The 19,122-nt window shown below is 38.0% G+C and overlaps 1 long non-coding RNA gene across 1 annotated transcript in view; it reads right to left on the reverse strand.

Annotated features, from left to right (window-relative positions):
* Nucleotides 1-2,149: 2,149 nt before the first annotated feature.
* Nucleotides 2,150-19,122, reverse strand: part of LOC134481765 (uncharacterized) — a 55,385-nt gene continuing 38,412 nt past the window's right edge. Inside the window, exons 2-3 of the long non-coding RNA XR_010057551.1 lie at nucleotides 9,436-9,731; nucleotides 2,150-6,052 (exon numbers count right to left, since the gene is read on the reverse strand). This is a non-coding gene — a long non-coding RNA (uncharacterized LOC134481765). The remainder of the gene's footprint in view (nucleotides 6,053-9,435; nucleotides 9,732-19,122) is intronic.

A 19,122-nucleotide genomic window follows, 5' to 3' on the forward strand; every position in this document is an offset into this window, starting at 1 on the left:
TTATATCTAAAAGAAAATATTTCACAGTACTCCTCCCCAGCTTTTAAATTATTTTTTTTCTGGTTCCTCTTCCTTGATGTTCCTTGAGCCCTACAGACATTTCCTAGAGATGCCTCATCTTATTTACAGCACTTTGCACAATAAGACATCGCTATATTAACCACTACCCAACATAAATAACAAGCTTCTCTGACTAAAGTTTGGGAGTAGCATAAATCTACAAATATAAAAGTAAATATTCAGAAGGCAGTTTTATTAGAAAGAGAAAAATGAAGCAGTGTGCTGATGGTAAAGGGCTGCCTAGGAAAATGCTTTCTAACATTTAGCCTCCCTAATGTAGGCACTGAGAGGCTACAGCAGCTTTGGTCCTAAGGGGGCTAGCTACATTCTTAATTGACAGTAAATGTTGGCATCACCTATGGGATGCTGGTTTTGCAGACATCAAGGCTGCAAGAGAGATGGGGTCATGGAGCATTGAATTAAGAACTAGAATAGCTGGGAAGGCCAGGCAATGGGTAAGAGGTTCACATTCTCTGTTACCAGACTGGGAGTGAGCTGTGCAAGGAGCTTTGCTGATGAAGTCAGTGGGAATCCCAGGATGCTGCCAAAACCAGGATTAGGGAGTACTTGCAGAGGAGATCTCTAGTCACCAAGTATAACTGCTCCTAGAGAAAGCCTATGACTTCTGCAAGCAGAAGACATGAAGTAGAATAAGCCAGGCCTATTGCAGCTTACCTCATAGTACAATGAACCCCAATGCTAGACATGGAGCTACAGGACTGGGGTAAACAGTCTTTAGTCTTGGTTTAACCTGATTTTTTCATTGATGTTCTTCTATTCCTCTTTTTGGGGATAGTAATGTCTACTCTGTGACACTGCAAACTTAATAATTTTCTTTATGATTGTACAGTGGCTAATGTTAAGTTGTTATCTCGCTGTATATTAGAAAGAGACTTGGAACTTCGGAAGTTGGAGTAGTGTTAGAACTGCTCATTGTGAGAGACTCTTAAAGTTGAACTCAATGTGTTTTTCATTATGAGATGACTATGGTCTTTGGGAGCCTGAGGCTAAAGATTACGGTTTGAATATGAAATTGCTCTCATAGGCTTCATTTTCCTCTTGTTTCTGGTACAGAGGTGTGAAGGGGATGAGATCACCCAGAACTGGAGCTGTGTATGGGTGTAGACTTTGTGGATCCTAGCAACTGAACTTTTGTCCTCTTCAAGAGCAGCCAATGCTCTTTGATGAGTCATTTCTCCTGTCTTTCATTCAGTGTTTTGCAGTGTTGGCATAAATTCTAGGATTTTCCCCAGGTCAAGCATCTTTGCTGAATTTCAGTTCATCAATTAACCATTCAATAGTCCTATGTCTCTACTTATCAATGTAACATCATTATCTTCGATTTTTATTTGTTCTTTTAAGACAGCATCTCACTAAATAAACAAGACTGGCCTCAAGCATGTGATCCTCTTGCTTATGATGACCTCGTGCTAAGACAGGTGTGCGCCACTATACCTTTCCTGAGTTTTTCTCACATAATTCTTAAGGTTATGTTTAGGTGTCTGTACCAGTTTGTTTTCTATTTTTATAATAAAACAATGGTCAAATGTAACCAAATGCTTCTTGTGTAGGAAAGGGTTCCTTCCATTTTGCGGGTTACAATCCATTTATTGAGGAAAGCCATAGCAGGAACCTGAAGACAGGGACTAAATACAGCAAGGATAATGTCCATAAAAGAACACTGTTTATTCTCTTTCTTCCCCTGACTTAGTCAGCTACTCTCCTCGTATAACTCTGACCCTACCAAGGATTGGAACAGTCCACAATGAACTTCTACATCAATCAGCAATTAATAAAATGTGTTAGAGATGACCACTTAGGGCTATCTGGTGGAAGCAACTCCTCAAATGATTCTCTCTCTCTCTCTCTCTCTCTCTCTCTCTCTCTCTCTCTCTCTCTCTCTCTGCTATGTTTGTGTGTTTATCTTCTGACTTTCCCTACTCTTAACACCTAGAAAGCATCCTTTATTTTTCTTTTTAAGCATAACTAGTTTAGACTCATTTTATAGTTGGTGTCACGCATTTTTTATGTTTGCATCTTGCTTATTTTACTTATGGTTGTGTCCTCTTGCTTATTTTTACTTGGGTTCTTCCATATCATTAAAACGACAAAACAAGCATCTCACAAAAGCTAAGTAATATTCCATTGCCTGCATTTCCTGTACTTTCTTTGCCCTTTCATCTTCTGATGGTGATTTTTTCCCAGTCCTTGCAATTGGGAACGATGCCACAGTAGGCACAAAAGTCTGGACATAATTTTTGGGAGCCTTATCTCAAACTCTATGGATGCAAAATATACATCCAGAGAAGAGGAACTGCTGGATCATATAGCTGTTATATCATCAGTTAGTTACTCTCTTTACTGAAGGATAAAGAAGTTGATTATGGTGAGGTAGCCCTTTTCTCAAAAAGGTAATGACTATAGAAGTATAGCTGCTTTGTGCCACCCCATCTTAGGGACTGATCAGTACAAGCAGTATCCAAGCATCAGTCTATAAATCATCATTGTCTGAACAGGTATACAGTGACTTTTTCCACTGTGACCTCTGTTGTGAAGTCTAAATGGCTAACATAATCAAAATGAAAGAAACATCAATTTTTGTCATTAAAGTTGTCATGACCTTTCTTGTTAAATTAGCAATTTTCTCATCCATATAAATGATTCCTGAGCAAATATTATTTTCTCCAAGGTGATTTACCATGCTCATCCCCTATCCAGTAACAGCTTTCTTTGACTCAGTACACATCTCCTGCCACTGGTCACTGTAGGACGAGTTCTTCCTTTGTATCTGTATGTTCTGTCTTTTAAATCACTTGGGTATAGGTGATGGCACTGATAAAGGTTTATATGTATCTATATTCCAGGTTTCTATCTAAGTTACCAAAACCTATCAGGTTCCACATAACCTCTTTGACTGCATGAAGAGTGAGTCTAATCCCATAAATTATTTCATTAACTCAGTCTGAAAGAAACAGTAGAAAATGGTTGATTTTTTTCAGCAGAGGTGAGAGAAAAGTGAGGGTATAAGAAAAATTAGTAAACAGTCCATAACACCTCTCAAAGAGCAGTGTCTTTTTCTAGTTTAAATATAAAAAGAATGCATATAAATAGGTTTTAACCCACTCTATTTAGAACACAGGGACACTAGGTAAACACTACAATGTGTAAATGTGAATTTATCGATCAATTGTTTAGAATGTCTAATTTTTTTCAACTTTTGGAAAAAGCTTAAAACATAAGCAGCATCAACAGATTTAAAATCATTAAACACCCTATGAGTCTCCCGTCCCCATTTTTCTTGACTTCTTACTCATTTATTCACATTAGAGGAAGGCTTTCCTCTTTTTCCAGATGGTAGCATAAATTTTCAGGTCAAGTGATATTAAAAATAGATAATAGCCAGGACCCCATGGGTCTCTACAGAAAGACTAAACAGTCACAATGGGGAATATCACTGTTTTGGTTTTAGTTATGAGCTTTTATGTACTCAGCTGCTTCTTGGGCAGACTTTTACTGCAGTGGGACTTGGAGCTCTCTGAATTCCGGTTCCACATCACTTCCCGTCCCTTACACTCTCTCAGCTCTGTGCCACACAAGTCACAAGAAACAGCCTCACAGCTGCACTCTGCTCAGAGCACTCTTCCCCAAGGCACTAGATTGGTTTGGCTCTCTGAATTAAAATCGTGGAAGTTGTCTCTCTCCTTCCTGTTCTCTTCAAATACTCAGGTGTCCTAAGAAACACTGACTCATAAAAGAAATGAAAACCAAATCATTTCAAGTCAACTTAAAAGGCTCAGTTAGTTTTGTTTAAAGTGGACAGGGATTACTATGAATTCTCATGAATAATTATTTTTGACAATATCAGTCCACATCTCCAAGGCTATTCCCATCAGGCCTCTAAAATTCAACAAACTGAGTGGTCTCATTGTTTGTTCATTCATACATCCCATCTCTTCCTTTAATTTTTTTTACATTTATAAAGCACTTGCTTGATCCCCCCCCATTTCTTCCTTGTGTTTATTGTGTGGCTTATATGTGGATAGGATCCTTTGGTTCACACTTGATACATTGTGTCAATGGAAGTCATCTGATATTGGGTGACAGCAAGATGCATCTAATACATTCTCTGGAAAATTCTAGTGCTGAATGTACAATGACAGCTTGTCATTTCAGTGAGGGTCATTATCATTATTTGCCTGTAGTGCACATTCTAATAGTTACTACTAAAAACACCAAATAAATAGTGATGTGAATTATGCATAGGATAGTGTATAATAAGAAAAGCTTATCAAAGTTTCATAAACGTTGAAGCTAGGAGGGACCATAGCAATATTCTAATGAACAGCTTTGCTTTCTGAGTGAGAAACAGAGGCTAGAATATGTGAGACTCACATCAGACCACACAGTACAGTCAGTAATGGGTTAGATGCTAAGCTAACATTTTCTGAAAGCATTATATAAGCCAGTCAGATAGTCATGCATTCTTGCCCCGAATTTCTTTTCCATTATATATCTGTGAGGAAATTACCCCAAATCCTAGTCATGCTTTCATCTATAAAATATCACACTGATGTCAACTCTGAAAATTTTCTATGAAGCTGAAGATAACATAACAATCAACCAAGCACTTGCTGCCTACTGGTAAATGCAGAATGGTCACAAAAGTCTGTGGCAAGATTAATACATTATGTACTTAGTGTACTGCCATATATGTTGGGATAAAACTATATTTTCCTGTTTAATCCTCTTTTAGGACCTGATACTTTATAGTCACTCTGGTGAAGTAATCATAATTCTTTCTCAAAGAAGTATGTAAAGTATTCTTCTCAGTCAGAAATCACTGGGAGAAAGATGACTTCATCCACAATTCTTACAAGAGATCACTCTATTCATATAACTTACGCAATCACTGATTGCATCATGGGCCACTCCAGCCAAGCCTGGTCCATGGGATGTGGGATCATGTATGAAAGAGAGAGAAAAACAGAGCCAAGTACAGAAGTGAGGTAAAATAGTAGTAATGGGAAAACTGAGTTAGGTCCAGTGTTGGCAGGATCAGAAGCCAAAGCTCAGGAACTATATTGAAAGAGAAGGAAAGCTTTTAATAAAACCAAAAAATGAAGTTACAGAGAGAAGCTGGAGCATGGAGAAAATAGAACAGCAGGTAATATTGTGGTCCTTAGAGGTCTGATATTGGCTTCAATGTGTAAAAAGATATAGTCATGTACTTCACAGAGATGAACCAGAGTAGATTCCTTTCCTGGTAACCACAAAGCTATGAGTAGAGATGATGGCGAGGGGTGCAGGTAAGGCTCCAATAGCAAAGGAAGAGAGAAAGGAAGAGTCCTGGATAGTTCTATCTGTCTACTTGAGAGATGCTGAAGTCATGGAAAGTGGCAACTTCAATTGAATAATGTTCCCACTAGATTGGCCTGTAGGCAATGTGTACCTTTTCTTTTCTTTTTTCTTCTCTTTTCTTTTCCTTTCTTTTTTCTTTTCCTTTCCTTTCCTTTCTTTTCTTTTTGTCTTTTCTTTGTCTCTCTCTCTCTTTCTCGTCCTCTCTCTCTTTCTTTCTTTCTTTTGTTGATGCAAATGCAAGAGGTTTATTTTCCTACTTGTTGGGGTCAATCTTCAATCAGCCCCTCGTGGCCAGTGACTAGAAGGTGACCCCGAATGGCTATAGCAAACAATTTTTATACTTTATAGAGGTACAGGTTACATTAGCAAGGTTACAGTTTAAACTTATTGGCTAAGCATACTGACCTTTGAATCTATTGGCTAGCAAGTATATGACATGTATTTGAACTCTTATCTGGGACCACTGGGACCAGAGGGTCAGGTGACCATCAATACATTCTGTGGTTTTTCAAGAATGTCTTGTTACTGCTCCTCCCCAGAATGGTGGGTGTGTACATTTTCTTGACTGATAATTTCTTCAAAAGGACCCAGCTCACTGTAGGAAGTTTCATTCCTAGTCTGGTAATTCTGAGAGCTACAAAAGAAAAAAAAAAAGCAGGCTGAGCAAACCGCAAAAAGCAAGCTCAAAAGCTTCAATCCTCCATGGCCTCTGCCTCAGTTCCTGCCACTAGGTTCAGCCTTGACTTCCTGTCCCAAACCCTGGATGACAGACTGACTATAAGTTATAAGGCAGAGCAAACACTTTGATCCCCATGTAGCTTTTGGTTAAGGCTTTTTTATTTTATAGTTTTAAAATATACTTATTGATTATAATTTCATTAGACTGTTTTGTTGTTGTGTTTTTTTAAATCCTATCTCCCTGTTTTACTCATTCCAAGCAGCCCCATATACCTTTCCTTATTCTCTTTCAAATTTACGACGTGGTTTTTTTTTTAAATCACTGCAATATAAACTCTAAGACAGACAGACAAAAAAGAATGTGTTCCCAAAATCAGAGCTAGATTGGTGTCACTTAGTCCCTGTCTAATATTATGTCACCCAGTTACTTCCTAAGTTCACAGGGGTTTAGTACAGGACCCAGACTTTCTAGCCCTCCTCCAAACCCAGTATAAGCCCCTCTTCCTCCTCCTGTGAATTCTTGAATGGTGAGCATGTGAGCTACCATCCAAATGTGTGGTCTAAGCAGGCCTTTGAAGATTGCCATAATGATCTTTGCTGACTTCTGCCCTATGCTTTTATTTGGAACCCCTGGCTGTCTGTTTGCTTTTCTAAATGTTTGCAGACTTGGGGCTGATGAGTTTTAAGTGCCCACAGTGACCAACACCAGACCCTTCAGTTTGCATTTACTTTAGATATTGAGAAATGAAATGAAATGTGTCAAGACACAGCATGCCTTGCTTAGACCTCCCTCGCTTCTATCTTTTTGTCTTTAACTTCCTTCCCTTCATTCGACAAATTGTCAAGATCTTGTAAATATTTAATGATAATAATAACCATGCTAACATTTTCTGTAGGATTTCAATGTTGTGTTCATGATAGAAAATTTGAAAATTAATGACTATATCAAAACAGTAACAGAGTTTTATTATAAAGTCATTACAGTTAACCTGTTGGATTATTGGTTTATCCATTTTTCCTCTTTCTGAGCTTTGCTGGAACAAATAGAAGATAAGCACAGAAAAGAAATCAGCATATTACACTGAATGGCCTTTGCTTTCAATGCTATCAGTCCACATAAAGAGAACTCTCAGATTCTTGGAAATGATTATATGTAATCACTGATTACTTTAACACATAAACAGATGTACCCTGTATCTGTTTAATAATGTGTTATATATTTAATAAGGAATGTAATGAAGAGTTACCATATTTATTTTTATTCTACGTCTATGAGTGTTTTGTCTAAATATACGTCTGTGTATGATGTACATGGCTGGTATCTGTGGAGGTCAGAAGAGGGTGTTGGATCCCTGAAACTGGAGTACAGACTACTATGAGCTGACTTGTGGGGTCGAGCAACCAATCCTATGTCTTCTGCAAGAGAAGCAACTGCTCTTAACCACTGAGAAACCTCTTCAGGCCTGCTTGCTATATTCAAATAAAGCAAAAACTAAAACATAGTAACGTTACCTGGGATAAATTAATATGAATAATCTCATGGTGTTATTAACTTTGTAGGTGAGCTTAATGCATATTTTCAGGAAGCTTTTTTTAAACTGAATTTAACAATATTACTAAGCACTGCAATACAATATGGGAAGCTCTAAAAGGTTCTTATCAAGGCAACTATTTTCTCACCAGAGAGAAAATAGGGAAAGACAATAATCTAATAGTTGAGATTAACAGCTTTACTGAATTAATGAATAATGCCACTCCTTACATCTTTAAATCTAAATCACAAAAAGAGCCACCAGGAAAACTGGAAGAAAACCTTTATCCTGAGGTTTAATCATAAAACAGAGCTCTTAAAATTCTCAATTGAGGGGATGGAACCATGACTCCTCAGTTAAAGGCAGAACACTACATGATGGCTTGTAACACACCTCTTTGGGTACTGTGTGCATCTGGTGCACAAAGACACACAGGCCTACATTTATACATATGAAATAAAAATAAATAAATTTTATAGAGTAGTAAAGAAAACAAAAAGACCAGACAGAACAGAATATCTAAGAGACTAGCAGTATACTTATTAATATGAATGATTAATGTCAGAAAACATTAGAAATAGTTTTAAGCATCCTGAGGAAATAATTTTTAATTTATCTAGACTTGCATACATAAACTATACATAAACAAAACAGTCAGTATCATAATGGTGAGAATTTACTTACTACAATTTAAATTTTAGACAGAGAAATGCCCAGATCAAAAGCAAGAAAATATACTTAATTATTTTAAGGTAATTATTAACAATTATTATAACAATTATTAACTGCATAAACTACTTAAGTCTGACTCATAAGAATATACAAAATAAAGTTATATCATGTGTTAAACAATCATGTAATTTTTAAGGTGATGAGAGGATTTAAATTAATATATAGGTTAATTCTATTATTATTACTATTGGAAGACAAGATACAGGTAAATATTAAATTTGTTTTGAGGTATTTCATAAAGTAGATCCTCCAAATTACTAAGAGACCATGGTCTTCAAACTGTCACAAAGGGAGAAAATTAAGGAAGAATAATTAAGAGGTAATTCATCCTTAGCAAGACGGTATAGGACAGGGGTAAATGTGATAAACTGTTCTTTGATCTGAGGCTGGTGGTTGCTGTAGGGTTCATCGACTGTAGCAAGGGTACCAGGAACTTCCTCTATGCATAATATATTTAAATTAGAATGTTTGTTTAAAAGATTAGTGACTCCTGATGATAAATTTGTTTGTTTATTTTAATGGTAATCTCTGGACACCTCCACCCTGATTCTACCCTTTCTGCCCCTTTGAGAGATTATTGTATATTTTCTATAAGTGACACATGCTTATGTGTTTATTGATACTTTTTCCTCCCCCAGCATTATGTGTTACCATTTAATCCTATCAGGTAAATAAGAGTCTATCCTTTTCCATGAAGCATATGTTTCATTCACCACCATTGTTTCAATATAGGACAGACAATGTTTGATTAGATGGATATCCAGTGTTTGTAAAATTACAACTAAGCCACTGTTCACAGCTGATCTCTGTAGTAAACCATGATAAAATTATGTCTTGCAAATTTTTATTTTTTTTCACTGAAATTGTTATTTTCCTTGTATTGAAAAACATTAAATTTGCTACTTCTTAATATAATCTAAAGACTTTCAGGAATCAAAATTCCCTTTTGTGACATTCAGATGCATTATCTATTCTATCAGTTTCATATTCATGCCCCAGTGTTCTCTGCACACAGTAATCTGGACTGTGTCTTCCCCAGCTGGTGCCTCTGCTGGCTGTCCTATGTTCTGCTTACCTGTTGGCTGTTCTGTTGTTCTTGGAACCACACTCTATCCTTGCTCTGCTGAGGGCATCATGTATCAGGTTTTTCACTTGGGATGTGTGCTTTAGACTTTGCTCTGAGGAATGTTGCTGTGGGAATATCTTCAAGCCACTTGGACACTTAGCTGTCTTTTTTTAAGGAACACAAAATCTCAGTGATAAAAATCCATTTCCCTTCAGAAAATTAAAGTCCATCCGTTTGCAGTCCCATCTTCTTGTGGTATCATGCAAGTAGACTGCTACTCAGATTCGTGATTTTACACACACAACCTGAGAGAGAGAGAGAGAAAGAGAGAGAGAGAAAGAGAGAGAGAGAGAGAAAGAGAGAGAGAGAGAGAGAGTGAATGTACACATTTATTGATCTACAATTCAAGAGAAACTTCTTTCCTGAGGCTGGGTGCTCTAATCTGAAGCTGATACATTCTATACACTAGGTAAAGGCAATTTTATTTCTGAAGAGTTAGATACTGAATATTTTAGGCTCCATTGAGTACAGACTGTCTGGTATAAAGTCAACCTTATCATAGTCTCAAAGGTACTAAGGAATAACCCACAACCAAATTCACAGGAAAAAGGGTGGGTCTCCTGCTATAGCAGGAGATAAACATCTGGAGAAATGATGAGACACGGAGGTGGAGGTATGTGTTACATACAAAAGGCATCCATGACACAAAGGCATATTTTCCTTTTCTCTACTGCAGGAGGAAGTCACTGCTCCCTGTAAGCAGCCTTCAGTGGGACCCAAAGTGAAGGAGTGGGGCTAACCAGCCATCTGCACTATCTCTTTGTGTCCTTGGTCACAAGTGTCCTGTCATCATTCATGGCAAGGTCTGGCTAGGATCGGTTCTATTTCTTTCTTTTGTTTGCTTCTCAAATCTAGTTGTAAAGTTTTTGGCAGTATACACAAAAAGAAATGGAAACTTCTTCAAAAATCTTAATTTCACCTCCCCTTTTAGAGAATATATTTAAAAAGTAGACCTCTTATGACCAATGCATATTATATTATATGTAGTATTATGAGTGCTTTGAGGCCTCACTTTAATCCTATTAGAATTGTGCAGTGTCAACTATATTGGCAAGATAAAATATACAGTATCTATTCCCTTATAAAAATAAGCAAAATTCCAAAATAAAAGAAAACATGTTTTAACTTGTCTAATTATAATGATTAAGATGGCAATATATAAGAATAAATATTTTATATGAAGAGAATAGAGGTACTAAATTATAAAGAACACAGTGTAAAAAGTGCTCAGTTGATGAAGTTTTAACCTGCATACTAGAGACCTAGACTCTACATTATCAGTCATTGTTCATTTTCTTAGAGACGTGTGTGACATGTTAATATTTCAGATAATAACAGACCATGGTTGAAATTTTACTTCTCACGTTATTAAATCTACAGAGATCTGAGCTAACATAACATACAGGTTCTGTTCCTTTCTGCTTCTCTTTCAACTCTCTGAGTACTCAGTCATTGACTGCATTTGGATAAATCTGTATGCCTGCCAGCCATTTTTGAAAAAAATGATAACAGAAATTGCCTTAAGATAGCTACAATAACAGAACGTTAAAGTTTTAGGTGATAAATGTATCTAGTTGATCCGGTACTTATTCTCCTTTGGCTCCAAATGCATTTTCAAGCCCAATTATCTTCCTATGGAACAGTGTGAATCAGTGAAACAAATTGTTATATTTTACGAAGCATCAGTCTTCTAACTATAACCAGTGGGCTGTTTTGAAAAGTTTTGCAGCAATAATATTTGTACTCAAAGGGAAATCTTAATTAAAGAAGTTTTATTAAGGGGTGAGTTTTATTTTCCTGGTGTGCAAGAGACTTTAATTTTTCATGCTCCCGATATGTGTAGCATGCATATGGAATTCATATTCTGTGTGTGATATTTACCTTTAAAAGCTACTATTTTATAGATATATACAGGTCTGCCTTTTCAAGTATCTAGCATCCCTGTAAGTGTAAAATGAAGCCAATATATTTAATGGCAGAAAGCAAATCTAGTCTTACTCATTAGTGATCCTAAAAATATGTTTTACATTTATGTGGCTTCTCATATACTGATTTGTGGTATTCTTGTCATGTTGCATGTTCAGTTCCAGCTCCTACCCACTAATGGCTATGTCACTCTAGCATGAAAGTTTGCATGCCTTGTGGATCTCTGTCATCCATTGTGATACCCATACGGACTCCGATTTGTTTTTCAATAAATACTTGTTCCCTGGATTAAGCTCAGAGTTTCTTGTTTTCTTCTATTTTTCTTTATTATTTGTAATAGAAACATATAGATATGGTGAAATCTTCAACATATTATCAGAAATATTTACTAGTAATTGCAAGGCTCACTGAAACAATCATATTTCAGAATACTCCTGAAAATGTATTGACATATGATTAATTGGGTACTACACACAAACAATGCACACATACAATATAGGGACCCAACTACAACAACTATAATGTTATATTGTTACCTGTATTTTATGCTTTATTTCCTAAAGAGTTCATGAGCTCCTTGATGACTGAAAAAGATACTTAGGATGTCAGTGAAATAAACATGAGGCCTTTCCCTTTTGAAGTGATGAGAAACCTTCCTTCAGGGTCAGACACCCAGTATGCACCAGGAACACGGTATTTAGGAAAGACAAAGAGTCAAAGAGGAGGACAGCAGGTCTCCCTAAGGATCAAGATGAGTTCTAAAATTCTTCATGAAGGATACAGTTTGGGTTGATTTGGCAACAGTTTGAAAGGGAAAAATAAAATGGCCACCGACAAAAAGGCTGAAGGAAGGTGGCACTTCAAGACCTGTTTAAAGGAGAGAGGAAATCCGAGGGTCTACACAGAGAGGTAAGGGACCCTCTTCAAGTACTTGCCACGTTTTAGACAGTCTTGCTTTCCAAAAAGGCTGTCCTTCATGCTGCACATAACAGAACGTGGGAACATAGTGCAATTCGAAGGCTCTGGCTAGCAGATGATGGTGAGACTGACGGATTGAGAATTCAGGTCTCATGATATGCATGGGAAGTAATACTGGAAAGAAGCTAGAAGGTATGAAAATGACCCAAAGACAAAACATTTGCGTTTATTATCTTCCCATACATTTGGCAGCAAATACTTGGGAACGCTCGGTTTTTCCCTGTTTTACAAATAGAGACTCAGGAGCTACCAGCAGTTGACCGAGATCACACAGCAAGCTCAATGGGGTGGCCAGGATGTTTGGGGGTTCCAGGCTGGGAATGTTTTGGCTTAATTGGTTCTGGGGGTGAAAATTAGTTGTAACTCACAGTGCAGCAAGATTTAGTACTTTCTTGACATCTGAAATGGAGTCTGTGCACTGGGGGATGACCAAACATTTAAGTCGTCGCCCGCTATTAACTCTCTGGGCAAGGAAACACGCGTCTCCATTTATACTGAAGGTCTTGGCGCTCAGGCAGAGGCAGTGCTGTGGCATGTGTTTCTCTGTGTCTGTGGCAGGAGGCCACACGCCATGCCTAGGTGCACGTTAACATGACATAAATGTTAATGTCCTGTTCTAAAACCAAAGCCTGCTGGAGAGAGGAAATACCACCCCCACCATGCCCAGCCTGGTGTTTGGATACTGCAGTCTATATTTTGACTCCAGAGTGTGATGACTAGGTAACTTTTCACAAGGATTTCATTTTTTCCTTGTCAAGCCACATTATTTTAAGGGTGACAATAACTTGGCTGCAAATGAGCTGAAACCATCAAGGTGATAAATGACTTACTGGGAGTGGGAGGCACCGGCCTGGCCTCTGCCTTGCAGGACCACACACCTCTGTCCCTCTTCCACTTTCTCCGAAGAACAATGTGTCATAGATCTCTCCTCTCCACCCCTCCCCCAAGGCTCCTTCTCTCCTGGCCTCCTGCTTCTTAGGGCAATAGCGGACCGTGAACACTTGACTTCAGAAAATATACTATATTGCAGAGTTTAAGAAGGAGGAGACAGAGTTGATATTTTCCTCTGTCTCTGCTAGCCAGAATCTGATTTATAAAACTGCCTTGGAGACAACTTCTCACCAGGTTTATTTTCTCTGCAAGCTAGGACCATCTGTGAAGTGCTGCCGCCTATGGCCAGCTCAGTGGTCAATCGGAGCTCTTGAGTTGAAACGTAAGAGTAATGTCCAGACATGCCTGGGGAACCAGGATGCTGGGTATTATGTCAAGAAAGATAGCTTTCTGTGCAATTTCATAGAATGCAGTAGCAGATATATAATTTGCATATACATAATTATATGTAAGTTATTCTCATTTAACAGAGTTGGGAAAATAAGTTTGCTAAAGCATTGTTCTTGAGATTTAGTAGTCAGGACTCGAACCATAAAGCTGTTGTACCCTGAAGCTTTCCTCATGCCTTTCCCTTCATTTCTTGCCCAGATTTTTAGTCAAGATAACTCTCAGGACAGCAGGGTACACTGAAGACAAGGGTATTCCTCATGGATTCTCCTTTGCTGAGGAAATGTTTCAGGAGTAGAACTCCGTGGTGGAAAATAATGCCAAGCATATTTGTAGAGCCTCACAGAGCTATACACACTGCAGGTCATCGAACCTTTAAGTGATGAGTGGGTTTCTGTCCAATAGGCAAAGTGCATATGCAGTCACATCAAAGGGGGCATAGGCCAGCTGCCTTCAATGTGACTGTGTGGTGGCCTCCTCTAAGGACAGCTGCTCAAGAGGCAGAGATTCAGTGTCGAAAGAAAGAGCTAACAATTCTACCCCAGTGCCTTCTATTAGCTTTTAGTTAAATAACATATGAATGCTGAGATGAGAACGCGTAGGCTGGGTGTCAGCCCACTTACAAGAATGGGCTTAGTGCAATGATTTGTTTCCATTGTCTAACATGTTTGTTCGACTTCAGGCATCCAGAGAGCCTGGTTTTAGCATTATACTTGTCTTACTGTAGGACATATATGCCCAGTGAATGTAAAATTAATTATTTATTGGTGATATGTATGATTCTTGTATTTTGAGCCTTAGGTTTATTATTAAGAAGCATATAAAGTGTGGTCAAACTAAACTGCTGTGGGGAGAGACAAAGACTTTTTTTTTCCTTTTTGTCAAAGGCACTGTGCAAATTATAATGTAGTTTCCAACGAGATATAATGGATAAGTTATCTATAGTGAATTTATTGTAAAATTAGAACTCTAAAATCAATTTCCATCTACTTTTACCTTCTAGCCTCTAGACTCAATAACTAACCATCATTCTGATAGCTCAGTGTCATTTTAAATATTTACTACATTGTATTTATTTACTTTGTGGGTTGGAGGGTTTGTGTACAACATAGTGGGTGTGTAGTGAGCAGAGGAAATCTTACAGGAGTCATTTCTCCTTCCACTGTTTGCATTCAGGGATAATGACATATACACATATAAGCATACACACACACACACACACACACACACACACACACATATATTGATTTTGATCTATCTATCAAATTATCTATCTATCTATCTATCTATCTATCTATCTGTCATCTCTACAATCTATCTATCTAATATGTACTGGTGATGTGACAGAGCACATGCTTAAACTGGATGGAGTTCTGGGTTCAGTCTCCCAACCTCCCCCATATAAGTGCACATCCATATACCCAGAATACCCCTAAAGTCCATCTCAACTCTTATGTTTACAGTCTCCTTGTAGATTGACATTTCTTCTTACTGCATACTAGCGAAGTACACTTCTGCTCTCAATAGAGAGAGAGGTTGTTTCAGTATGCATGTCGTATCATAAATATCTTGCTCAGATTTTCATGTCTGATTTCTCTCCTCTTGCCTATTTCTCCATGTGTCCATTTCTTCACTCCCACTGTGAGCCTCTTACTCATTGTTTCTCACTATCTTCATTCTCCTTCTGGCTGATATTATAAGATTGTTGTAGTTATAACTAAAATGCATTACCTAAGACCTCTAGATTTTGGCTCACTGTTTTAGAGAGGTCACGGACAGGTTTATTTGGTATGTGCACTTGGGTGGAACATCATGTAAGTGAGAGCATGGGGTGAGTTAGGGGTGTAGGTGTTTTACTATATGGCATACAACAGAAAGAGAGGGTGAGGGGAGAGAGAGAGGGAGAGAGAGAGAGAGAGAGAGAGAGAGAGAGAGAGAGAGAGAGAGAGAGAGAAAGAGAGAGAGAGAGCACTACCAATGATCATGCATTAATATTCCAAGGCAGAGTCTCTGGGATACTTCCTTGAGCAAAGCAGGAAATCATAAAGCTTTTGCCATCTCCCAAAATAGTGCCACCAACTGGAGACAATGTACTCAATGCAGGAGCTTGTAGGGAACGCCTACCTCTCATGTACTTCTGAATAAGTGTCTTGCAATTAGTATTTCCTATTTGAATCTTTGAGATATTTATATTTAGTCACATTTCTCTTTGGTTATCCCCCCACCGTATAATCTCCTGTTGGTTTGAAGAATGCATACCACAGAATCTCAATGCTTTCTCTCATCTTTTGCAACTTTATTTTTCTTCATGATACTTGGCATTACCTGGTGTTATATCTTTTATTTTCTCATTCAGTTTTGTATGTTTAATTCCTAGAGGATAGGTATTCCATTCACCATAAACTTGTTCCATTACAGTCACAGTTATTTACATTCAAAATATAATTGCAGTGCATTCTCAACATATGTATGTGGTGGTTTCAGGAATAAAAAGGTTTTGGATTACCAATTATGCACACAGGCACACACACGCACACACAAACACAAATGCATATATACAGGGGGGGAATAATTTTTTAACTAAATTTTGCAGAAATATTTTTACATGTGCATACCTGTGTCATATGCATTTTGTGTATATTCATGTTTGCATGTTTATAAATGTACATATGGAGTGTGGAAACCAGAAGTTAACCCAAGGTGTTATCTTTGCTAGACATCCATTATTTTTACTGAGCAGGGCCTCTTGATGAATCCAGAGCTTGCCAATTTGGCTCAAATAGTTACCCAATTAACCACCTTGTCCTGTGTCCACCTCATGTGTAGTAAGATTGTAGATAGGCCATCATACACATCCAGCAGCTTTCTCAGAACCTGCAATCTTATCTCCAGTCTACAAACTTGTGCTGCAAGCATTTTATGCACTGAGCCATCTCTTCAGTACCTTGAAGAAATATTTTTCCCCATCTTTATTAACTTAGGTATTTCTTATTTGCACTTCAATTGTTATTCCCTTTCCCGGTTTCTGGTCCAAAATCCCCATAACCCAACCCCTTCCCCTTCTATGTGGGTGTGCCCCTCCCTATCCTCCCCCCATTACTGCCCTCCCCCCAAAAATCACATTCACTGGGGGTTCAGTCTTGGCAGGACCAAGAGCTTCCCCTTCCACTGGTGCTCTTACTAGGCTATTCATTGCTACCTATTTTTAAAAGGATATTCATACTTAAAGAAACTAAAATACAATAAAGGGAATTATTTTATTTAATAAACATAAATTTATTACTGCAAGTATTAGTTGGAAATGGAAAGCAACCCATTTTTTCCTTACTGTGGGTTTCATATTTTATGTTATTTATAATGGTTGTGTTATGTTCATAGCTATTCATTAATTCTGCTATGCAATGCATGACATCTTAGTTAGGGTTATTATTGCCATGATAAAACTTCATGACCAACAACAAATTGGGCAAGAAAGGGTTTATTTGGCTTACACTTCCACATTGTAATTAATCACTGAAGGAAGTCAGGATAGGAACTCAAATGACACAGGAACTTGAAGGCAGGGACTGGTACAAAGGCCATGGAGGAATACTGCTTACTGGCTTGCTCAGCCTACGTTCTTATAGAACCCATGACCACCATTCCATGGATGGCCCTACACACAATGAGCTGAGTACTTCTACATCAATTTCTGGTTTTAAAAAATGTCTCTAAGGTTTGCCAACAGCCTGATATTATAGAGTTATTTTCTTATCCCAGATAACTTTAGTTTGTGTCAAGTTGACATAAACCTATCCAACACAATGGGCATGCTCCTGAGTCCAAATGATATAGTTAACAAGTAGTTAAAGATCATAATTAGAATTTTATATGTCCTCAATATGTTATTTATAATCTTTCTGTTTTAGGTGACTGTTTTGCAATGCTCATTACTCTCTAAATAAAATGAGAAAAGTAATAAATAAATATATATTACACACACACACACACACTACAGAATGACAGTGTATGATTTGGTGATGTGGAATAACTGGAAGTTATGAGCTATTCAAGTCTCGGTGCTCTAGGCAAATTTAAAATAAATACACAATGGCCTGCACCTGGAGGGGACCAGGTCTCACAGTTCTCCTTACCCAGATCAGGGGGGTGGGGAGAGCTGGGCTCTGAGAAGTGCAGATAACCCTGAGAACACCGGGTGACTACCACTTCTGTTCACATTCCTGACTCAAGAGGAACCCACCTGGAGCCCTCTGGACCCAGGAACCCAGAAGCAATCTGGGACAGGATCCTTATGGTATCTGTCTGTACTCAGTGCTGACCCTGTGACATAGTTCTCTGTTCCCAGATCCCACTAGGAGAAAGCTGGTCCCCAGGAATGCAGACACACAGGCTTACAGGAAGTTCAAGACACTGTCAGAGACAGCAAGGCCAGCTGACACCAGAGATAATCAGATGGTGAGAGGCAAGCACAAGAACCAAAGCAACAGGTACCAAGACTACTTGGCATCAGCAGAGCCCATTTCTTCCACCAAAGCAAATACTGGATATCCAAACACACCAGAAAAGTAAGGTCTGGATTTAAAAATCACAATTTATGGTGATGATGATAAAGGACTTTAAGGAGGACATAAATAACTCCCTTAAAGAAACACAGGACAACATAGATGAACAAGTAGAAACCTTTAAAGAGGAAACACAAAAATCCTTAAAGGAATCACAGGAAAACACAAACAAAGAGATGAAGGGATTGAACAAAACCATACAACATTTAAAAAATGGAAAGAGAAACAACAAAGAAAGCACAAAGGGAGACAGTCCTGGAGATAGAAAACCTAGGGAAGAGATCAGGAGTCATAGACGCAAGCATCACCAACAGAATACAAGAGATAGAAGAATCTCAGGGGCAGAAGATAGCATAGAAAACACTGACACAACTGTCAAAGACAGTGTAAAACGCAAAAAGCTACTAACCCAAAACATCCAGAAAGTCCAGGACACAATGAGAAAGTCAAACCTAAGAGTAATGGGTATAGAAGAGAGTGAAGATTCACAAATTAAATGGCTTGTAAATATCTTTAACAAAATCTTAGAGGAAAACTTTCCTAACTTAAAGAAGGAGATGCCCATAAATATACAAGGAGCCTACAGAACTCCAAATAGATTGGACCAGAAAAGAAATTTCTCCTGTCACATAATGGTCAAAACACCAAATCTACAAAAAAGAAAGAATATTAAAAGCAATAGGGGAAAAAAAAGTCAAGTAACATATACAGGCAGACCTACCAGAATTACACGAATTTTCACCAGAGACTGGGTGGAGGTCATACAGATCCTAAGAGAACAGGAATATGAGAACAGGATACTATATCCAGCAAAGCTCTTAATTAATGTAGATGAAGAAACTAAGATATTCCATGACAAAACCGAATTTAAACAATATCATTCCACAAATCC

This window comes from Rattus norvegicus, chromosome 14 (assembly GCF_036323735.1).
Source record: "Rattus norvegicus strain BN/NHsdMcwi chromosome 14, GRCr8, whole genome shotgun sequence".
Taxonomy (NCBI): Eukaryota; Metazoa; Chordata; class Mammalia; order Rodentia; family Muridae; genus Rattus; species Rattus norvegicus.